Here is a 9,939-nt window from a genome sequence, read left to right as displayed (position 1 = left end):
AGTGCTGGTTCTATCACCTACCTGTCCCCGCTTCAGTGCTGGCTCCTCCTCTGCCTGAAGCTCTGGTCTGTGGGTGGAGATTCTGTGTCACCATGTACAACTTACCTCCCCAATTTATGAAATGATAAAGATGGACACCTTTTAGCACAAAGTGTGTAAGCAAAGACATGTTCCTGCCACAGTTCCAGTTACATGGACCACAAATGACTGACTAAATCACACAAGTGCTTTCATGACCTCTTGTTCCTGTATATCGGCTTTTCAAAACAACAAATGCAGTAAAATAGAGGTTAGATAAAAAAAGTTAAGTGTCTCATTTTTGGTAGTAAAATAGTACATAATATACACATCAGACCAAAAAGAGGGACAAGTGAGGCTGCACAAGGGACAGTCCCTCCATTAACCCTGGTTTGTGTGCTGTGGAGGCTGAAGTGTGAACAGAGCCTCAAAAAAAGTGGAGTGTATTTCCACTTTTGCAGCCAAATTAGGAGAACCCCTACTTTATATGCGTTACATGTCCCCATTTATATATCACAACTTAAACGCATATTTAAAAATTGCAGCATCACGTGTCCCCCCCCCCCCTTTTTTTTTTCTTTCTGTATCTTTCAGGAAGGCTCAAGTGTTAGCCGCTGGTCCACCTCTATGACACATCTCATCTTCCTCCAAAATACCTTTTCTACACCTCTACCTCTTTCCCCTCTTCTTATTCTCTCCTCCCCCCCCCCTTTTTTTTTCTGTCTCTCTCCTCTCTCTATCTTCCCCTTTTCTATTTCTGTTTCTCCTCTGGGGTCCCCCTGATTATCAGATTAGCCATGTATTGGGAGGACAGCATTGGCCGCAGTGCAAATAGTTGAACTTGGTAATGCCCTATTGCAGTTGATGCCTCCGACAGCTGAAAAAGGGAATTTGCAGTTTCAGGGTTGGAAGGCCTTCAAGTCTTCACGTTAGTAAGATTTTCTGTAACGATTTCAATGACTGCTGTTGTTCATGTCCCTCTACTTTTTTGAGATCTGATCTGTTACCAAAAGAATGTTGTATACCCTATTTTATGGTTCTGACCATTGGTTGTCATGCAAATACCCTTGATGTGTACCTTATTTGCACTCGGTAATATTTTACTCTATATCTGCTGAAATACTTCAATAAAACCTGTTTGGATAAAAAAATAAAAAATTGCAGCTTTACCTTTTTTTAAATGCTTTATTTTTTTGGCAAGGAAAATCCAAGATAGTTCTCTTTCTTTATGAAGGAGCTGGGCAGCTTTGTTCATTGTAATTAACACTGTCTGTACTGTTTAGGCAGATCTTAATTATCAATCATACCTAGATTTGAACACTGTGTGTCCTAACAAAGGGTACAGGTGTAGCAGTTGAGCTATTTGCCTTGTATGTCTATAGGGAAAGACTTGGGACAGGTTCACTCTAATATTGTTTAAAATACCTTGCAGTCAGTCATGACACCTCCTCCTGAGAAACATCTAAAATGGTAAAAAAAAAAGCATGCTGTGTGAATGAGAACATATAACAAGTATATATAGTTACATAGTTAGTCTGTCTGAAAAAAGACAACAGTCCATCCAGTTCAACCATAAAAAGAAAAAAAGTTATAATCCTACACCCACAGTTGATCCAGAGGACGGCAAAAAACCCAGCAAAGCATGATCCAATTTGCAGGGGAAAAAATTCCTTCCTGATCCCCCGAGAGGCAACCGGATATTCCCTGGATCAACTTTACCTCAGGGGCGGACTGACCACTTGGAAACTCGGGCACTGCCTGAGGGCCTGGGGTTAGTAGGGGGCCCCATGAGATGCCCCTGGTACCTTTTTCATAGGCTTTTTTGAGTTTGGGCAAGGACACAGGGGCCCCATAATCCCCTATTGCCCGGGGGCCCCATGAGTTGTCAGTCCGCCCCTGCTTTACCTATAAATGTTAGTATCCAGTTATATTCTGTGTATCCAAGAAAGAATCCAGGATTTTTTTTAAAGCAATCCACTGAGTTGTCCAGAACCAACTCTTGAGGGAGTCTCTTGAAGGAGTATGTAGTGTAGTTTTCTCTTTTTCCTGCAAAAGTGGAAACATGCTTTAAACTCCCTGGAGGTATTCCCAAGTGTAGTTCAGGGTAAAGTTTCAGCACCAAAAGTGGTAACCCAGGGTTACACTTGGGAATACCCTGCAGCGTTGCTCCAGGATCCCTTCTGCGCTTACCTTGTCCTTTGCTCCCGCGATGTCCCCCCTGCAGCGTCCCCAGCCATCTCCTTCAGCTGATGCCGGCATCCGTCTTCCGGGTTCCGTTCCCTCCGACGTCAGGACATACAGGGATGGAGCTGGAGGGAAATTTAAACATGTCAAAATGTGACATTCACTAACACTATACACTAAAATCACATAGTACAACATTACTGTATCAAACCATTTCACATACATGTTATCCCTAGTGCTTTGTCCTGTGCCCTGCCTGCATTTTTACTGTTCTTTCTGCCTGGAAACTGAGAAACGTCCATGGAGTCCCAAAAGCGTCCCTTTAAAAGCGGTTTTAGACCAGCTAGAGAACAGCGATAGTAAATTAGAACCACTTGCAGAATTGAGTGATAATGATTTGTGGGGAAATTCGTCATCAGACACTGAAAACGATTTTGCGACTTTGCTCAGTGATGTGTGAACTTGGCGCTCTATTTCAAATTTCAGTGTTTTTGGTTTGATTATATTATTGAATTAAATTTATAATTATTACATATTATTTATATGATTATTTATTAAATTATAATTTATGATTTCGTGCTTCAAATTTTAACATTTACTAGACTCTTGTTCGGACAGATTTCAGTGAGTTATGCCTAACAATTACAGGCCTACAATAAAAAAATGACATATTTCCATGCAAAAAAATGTACCGCTTTGAGCACAGAAATACTGACATAATCAGACCACTAGGGAGGTTAAAGAGTCAGCTGAGGGGGACCAGTTGCAGCCCTCGAGGGACCTCATTGAAAGGAGGAATAAGGTAAATATTTCTCCTTATTCTTCTACCCCTAGACATAATGAGTAAGGATATATTTTTTATATATTCCTGGAGTTGGGATGTAAAGCATCAAGACCCATTAATACAAATACATACGTCAAACTAGTTTATTTTACAAAGGTTGCCTTTAATAAAAAATAGAAATTTGATGCATGAATTTAGCAATTTTTTGCATGTTTTGCATAAAATTAACCTTTTGTAGAATATCAATAAATTCAATGGGGTTGTCGATGAATCATTTGACACTTGTCATGAGCGGGTCGTGAAATAACCTGCGAGCTATGCTCCTACGCTCTCTTAGCAGGGAACATGTTAAAGATAGGGATAACGTGACTGTGCTTTGTTATAATAATAGTTCCTTGTAGACTGTGAGTGAGCTCACTGGACAGTATCACAGGGAGTCCACAGATAACTTGGAGCTGTTTTACAACAGCAACAAGAATGCTACAGGCTGCTCAGCTGTTGACAAGCCTGACTGGCTGAGAACACCAGTTAAATTTAGCACACCAGAGACTGTTCAACAAAGTCTGCAGTCTAACAGAGCCTGAGGAGACCTAAAGAGAGGAAACATTATCTCAGAACCATACCGCCAAGCTGCAACAACACCTAGCAACAGTTGAGGGGGGGGAAGAAAAATCTATCATCCAAAAACACTGGGTGGGAGCATGTGTGACCTCCTCCTTCACTGACTGGGATATCTACATTTACTGGACAAGATCAGCCCAGCAGCTGATAGAGCGGTGTAGGCTGTTTGCTGCTGGATACCCTGTCAATGGAAATTAGCACACAGGTTTACTCTTCCCTCTGATAGACATTCTCTGCTTTTCAAGAAAGGTCACCAGAACCTAAATTCATCAAACCACTGTAGTGAGAAATCCATCTCCGGTTGCTGTTTAAACTGCTAGGTAAGGTAAATTCATTTTTAATTTAATATTAATTACATTCATATTTTGTTTTGTATATTTATATATTTATTGTTATGTATAGTAATCATTGATATCATTTTATTCTAATTATCTAAAGAAATGTTTTTTATATATCTGTCTATATATATATATATATCTATATATATATATAGATATATATATATACATATACACACAACATATTGCCAACATGTACTTTTTGACTTTTTAATACATTTTTCATATGCTGCATCCTCCCATTTTTCTACATATTGAACTTAGAGGGCAGGGCTCTGGTTGCTGGCATTCACTTCATGTTCTATATCTATATGTATATATCTAAATAGAAGGGATGAGGCACAGAGGCCTAGATTTAAACTGTTTTATCACAAGGAGAATGACCGTTTCGGGCATCCCCACCCTTTCTCAAACTCAGGAGGACACCCAAAACAGCCGTTCTAATGTCCCTTGTTTTATACAAGATTAAATCTAAAAAAAAAGAGCAAGAGTACCTGTGCCACACCTCTTTTATTTGGAGTGACATGTTTGGCACTGCATGGAAGTACATGTGTGTGTCTATCTATCTATCTATCTATCTATCTATCTATCTATCTATCTATCTATCTATCTATCTATCTATCTGTCTGTCTGTCTGTGTGTCTATCTGTCTGTCTATCTATGTGTATATATAAATATATATATTTCCTGTTAGAGGGTGAGTACCTTCATTCTCTGTGGTCCCACTGTAGGAATGTAGCCAACTTCTCTTGCTTGCTACCGATGGACTAGGGACCATGGACTATGGAATTTGTTGTGCGTAGAGCAATGCACATGACCTCAACTAAAGTGAACTCCTCGTAAGAATGATTTCATTAAAAATAGAATACAATATTATTAGGTAGGTGATGGATATGGATTATTTGTGGAGAATAAGGATACCGGCGGTGTTGGGGGCCCTAGAGAGCCCATTCTCCAGGAATTCCCCTCCCATAGAGGACTATACCACAACTGTGAGATGATAATTTGGCACACGATTGCCGTGTGGCCTCACTGAACTCAGTGGCTTTCTCATTTCATGCACATGCCACTTTCGTGCCTAACAACGCATGCATTGATGGTCAATACGGAGAGGGTGAACGCCATTTGAATCACATTTGAAGGCTATGGAGGAGGCTGGAGCGGTTGCTTTATGATCATTCTTGAGCTGATTTTGACCATTCTATAACATGATGGTCAAATACATTTGGTAAGCCTTCTTTGAGCATGGATTGGGGTCACATGTTTCACATGGATAATGTTTGATCATCTAGCAATTGAAGATGCAAGTTTATATTCTCTGATATTTCCTATTCTCTTTGGAGTTGGGAGATATTTTTTACTTATATTATTTTTCATATTGTATTGGGATTTATGTCACCTCTAACTTCACGGATGTTTAGTTAGGAAAGCATTAATATTGTTTATTCACATTTTTTAGCAATACATTTTTATTTGTATGTCTTGCAAATTCTTTGTATCAGAATTTAGCATTGGCAGCTTTCGATCCATCTGAACCAGTGCAGATTTTGATGTTACATTTATAAATCTTGCTATTGGTTTATGTCACCCAGCCAATCCAAGCCCAGAAAAGCTCCTGGACTGGCAGCTGGCTCAGCCTATCAGTGAGACACTGAGAACCTGAGCCAGCCCCTCCCACCCCCTACACAGCACAACACTCCAGTGAGTGCTGGAGGGGCAAAACAGAGAGCAGACTGGGGACTGCAAACTGAGCAATCAGCAGTCTTTGAATGCTCAGTTCTCAATGTAGAGCAGGCTGGGGACATCTGTAACTTCAGATGGATGTTGCATCCACCTAAGTGAATATAAATGTTTTTTTTCAAACCCTATACTTCTCTTTTAAACAGCTGAATGAATTGTCAGGTCTGCAGATCCCAACATTTATTTTATAGAGTGATTCTTAAAGTAGGTTAATCACTAAACCGCGCCAATTGATGCTTTAAAATATTCAATATTATATCCCATCAGCTGCCACTTTAAATTACTATGTAAAACTTATTCCAGTTGGAAAAAGTTCAACTGATTTCCTGTTCTTTCAATCAACAGTGTAAATATTATTATTATCATACAGGATTTATATAGCAGCAACAGTCTGCACAGTGCTTTACAAAATAAAGGGAGACAGTACAGTTACAATACAGTTCAAGAGGGTAATGAGGGACCTGCTCATGAAAGCTTCAAAATCTAAACGATTTGATATGATGTGTATATATAGACAACAAAAAGTATGTGAACCATTTGGAATTAACTGATTTTTCTGCAGTAACTTGCCATAAAACTTGATCTTATCCTCATCTAAAAAAAGACACAATGTGCTTCAGCTGATAACACACAAACAATACTAATTTCTCATGTATTTATTCAATATACCCATTACACATTCACAGTGTTGGAGAAAAACCCACAGACTAATTATTTCAATGAAAGCTCATTGGAGTTAGTAATTTGTACACCTGGAGTCCAATTGATGAAATATGTTTGGAGGTGTGGTTTAGAGCTACTTTGATTGATAAAAGACACTCAAACATTTTAATATTTCTGTTCATAAGAAGCATCAGCTGATGTGAACCATGCCTTTGATAAAGTAGCTCTCTGAAGACATACAATCAAGAATAGTTGATCTGCATAAGGCTGGAAAGGGATACGAGGCAATCTCAAAGTGTTTAAGAACACTTCGAGTGATAATAATGAAAATAGTTTGGAGGTGTGGTTTAGAGCTACTTTGATTGATTAAAAACACTCAAACATTTTAAGGTTGCTGTTCGGAAGAAGCATCAGCTGATGTGAACCATGCCTTGGAAAAAGTAATTAAAAAGGAAGTGTAGACACTAACAAAGGTATGCACCCAAAAACATTCCAGGTTAGTATGCTCACATCAATGAATTGTGAATTCTAATAATAAACTTTGTATTTCATCAATGCCTTTTATAGTAGTTATTATTGAATAAGTTCACAATGTGTAGGTGTATAGGGAGACACAATGGGGGAAATGTACTAAAAATGGTGTGCATGTATGTGGGGTGGGGGGCTCAATATTTTTTGGGGGAGGGTGATTTTGAGTGCTTGGGTAGAATTTTCATTTTTTGCAATTTGTAAATTTTTTTTTACCTAACTTTATTTATCAGAACACTTCATTATTTTTTGGTGACAGGTTCTCTTTATTGAGACACCAGGGGTGTAAAAAGACCTCTGATCTCTCATCTGTCCTCCAATGAAGTTGATGGTTGGTGGTATGCTTGCTATGTATTACTGGAACTTCCTCTATTTATGTATATACTGTATATTACAGATGGACAAGAACAGGGAAATGTCAAAAGTTCACTTATAATTCATGTTCTTGCTATGACATATTTACAGAAGACTCATGTATGTTATTTGGATATAGGGTGGAAATATTGGTGTTTATAATATATAATGGCAAATCATCAAGTAGCATCCTATGATTGATACCTAAATAGGCCTAGACATAAGAGTAGATTCTGAAATAAATAAAGGTTGCTGTGATATTATTGGCTAAGTGTGCTAGATACAGAGATCACAGGCAGGTGTTTTACAACAAGAATAAAGGGACTGCAGATGACACAATTGTGTAAAATTGGCCACAAGAAGGACAATTGTAGCCTCCCTGGAGGTATTCCCGAGTGTAGCTCGGGGTAAAGTTTCAGTACCACAAGCGGTAACCCCGAGCTACACTCGGGCTAACCATGCGGCGTTGCTCCGGGATCCCTCGATCACTTACCTTGTCCTGCGCTCCCGCAATGTCCCTCCTGCAGTGTTCCCTGTAATGTCCTCCGGCGGATGCCAGCATTTGTCATTTGGGTTCCGTCCCCTGCGAGCTTCGGGACGTTCGGGGATGGAACTGGCGGGAAATTTGAAAATGACAAAAAGTGACATTCACTAAATACACTAAAATCACATAGTAAAACATTATCGTATCAAACCATTTCACATACATTTTGTCCCTAGTGCTTTGTCCTGTGCCCTGCCTACATTTTTACTGTTCTTTCTGCCTGGAAACTGAGAAACGTCCATGGTGTCCAAAAAGCGCCCCTTTAGGTCAAAATCAGTTTTAGACCGGCTAGAGAACAGCGATAGTAAATTAGAACCACTTGCAGAATTGAGTGATAATGATTTGTGGGGAAATTCATCATCAGACACTGAAAATGATTTTGCGACTTTGCTCAGTGATGTGCAAACTTGGCGCTCTATTTCAAATTTCAGTGTTTTTGGTTTGATTATATTATTGAATAAATGTATTATTATTATTTTTTATGATTATTTATTATATTATAATTTATGATTTCGTGTTTCAAATTTTGACATACCCGGGATGTTTACTAGACTCTTGTTTGGACAGATTTCAGTGAGTTATTCCTAAAAATTACAGGCCTACAATAAAAAAATACATATTTCCATGCAAAAAAATTTACCGCTTTTGAGCACAGAAATATGGACATAATCAGACCGCTAGGTAGGTTAATGAGTAAGGCTAAGCCCAAATGTACTACAGACAAAGAGGTGAATTTTCTAAACATGGAGCAGAAAGAATCCAAAACAGCTGTGCATGGTAACCAATCAGCTATTAGCTTTCATTTGCAAATCTTAACTGAACAAGGTCAGGCCAGAAGCTGATAGATTACTATGTAAAATCGGCCAGCAGAAGAACTGTTTTATTCAAGGATAATAGGTCTACTCAGTGTGCCTAACTTTTATTTTTGCTATGGGGATAAGGGGTGCATGAATGTGAGTGATATAATGTAAAGTGGTTTAGATGCACTTAGTTTATTTTTCTTTCAAATGATGCAGTGGTGTGCTATATACAAAATGCAACTCTAACAACAGGGTCAGTAACAAGTAAATGCTAAGTTTTGAGCACCTCAAACTTAAAAAAGCCCTAATAAAGTGATTCTAAATGTTATATTTAAAAAAAAAGTAACAAACATGTTATACTTACCTGCTCTGTACAATGGTTTTCCACAGAGCAGCCTTGATTCTCTCCTTTTTGGGTCCCCTGCCAGTGGTCCTGGCTCTCCCCCACTGAGTGCCCCTAATAGCAAGCCTCTTGGGCTCCTGAGCGCTCCAGAGCTGTACTCCTGTGAATAGATATTGTGCATTCACACACAGAGTTTGTGAATGGATATTGTCCATTCACACACAGAGTGTGGCTTGGCCCCACCCCCACTCTCTTCTCATTGGATCACTTGCTGTGACTGACAGCAGCAAGAGCCAATGACTTCTGCTGCTGTGTAAGCCAATGAGGAGAGAGAGACCTGGGAGTCCCACTGCTCTCTTGCACATCGCTGGATCTAGATGGCATTCAGGTAAGTATAATGGGGGGTGCTGCACCCAGAAAAAAAAACATCTGCCTTCAAAACCACTTTAACATTTAAAAAATAAACCTCCTAAATAAATTAAATAAACACAAATCCCCAATAATAAAAACAAAAACGGCAGCAAAGTTGTTGACTGTCCAGAGCGCTAGCAATTAGAATTAAAGTACAGTTTCCTACGTGATTTTATTCTCTTCCTATGCATCTTGTCAGCTTTTCCTATCCTTTCCCTACAGCAACTTCCAATATATAGACATTTAAGCTGCACCCTGCCCTTCCCCTTTATAGTGATGGTGCTGGTTTATACAAAAGTCCTCTTATTAGCCATTCTAAGCCTGATGGACATAGTTCAAAGGCAATGCAGTACATTATGATTTTGAGGAGAATTTGCACATAAATTTGCTGGGAATGCAAACCTCAAACCTGAATGACTCACTATGAACCCATGGTAGTAGCAAACCGGATCTTCATCCCTACTCAAAAGCACTTGTTCTAGCTTGAGAATAGGGCTTTCCTGGGGTATGGGGGACCTCGAAGATTGGCCAAGTGGTGAAAAAGATGGTAACAGTAATGCAAGCATGTTCAAATTAGAGCATCACTATGAAATATATTCTTCACTTAGCAT

The 9,939-nt window shown here is 39.1% G+C and overlaps 1 protein-coding gene across 3 annotated transcripts in view; it reads left to right on the top strand.

Moving 5' to 3' along the window:
• Window positions 1–3,549: 3,549 nt before the first annotated feature.
• The window catches only part of FILIP1 (filamin A interacting protein 1), a 210,042-nt gene continuing 203,652 nt past the window's right edge, over window positions 3,550–9,939 (top strand). The window contains exon 1 of one of the 3 annotated variants that reach the window (XM_089681393.1): window positions 3,550–3,927. The gene's annotated coding sequence lies outside the window, so the exon portion shown is untranslated. Of the gene's footprint in view, window positions 3,933–9,939 lie in introns of all 3 variants that reach the window. The other 2 variants (XM_089681395.1, XM_089681396.1) reach the window with 2 other exon arrangements.

This window comes from Staurois parvus, unplaced genomic scaffold, assembly GCF_062004578.1.
Source record: "Staurois parvus isolate SC_StPar_1 unplaced genomic scaffold, SC_StPar_1.0 ptg000264l, whole genome shotgun sequence".
Taxonomy (NCBI): Eukaryota; Metazoa; Chordata; class Amphibia; order Anura; family Ranidae; genus Staurois; species Staurois parvus.
The sequence above is the reverse complement of the archived record's forward strand: the minus strand, read 5'-3'. Positions and strand labels throughout refer to the sequence as shown.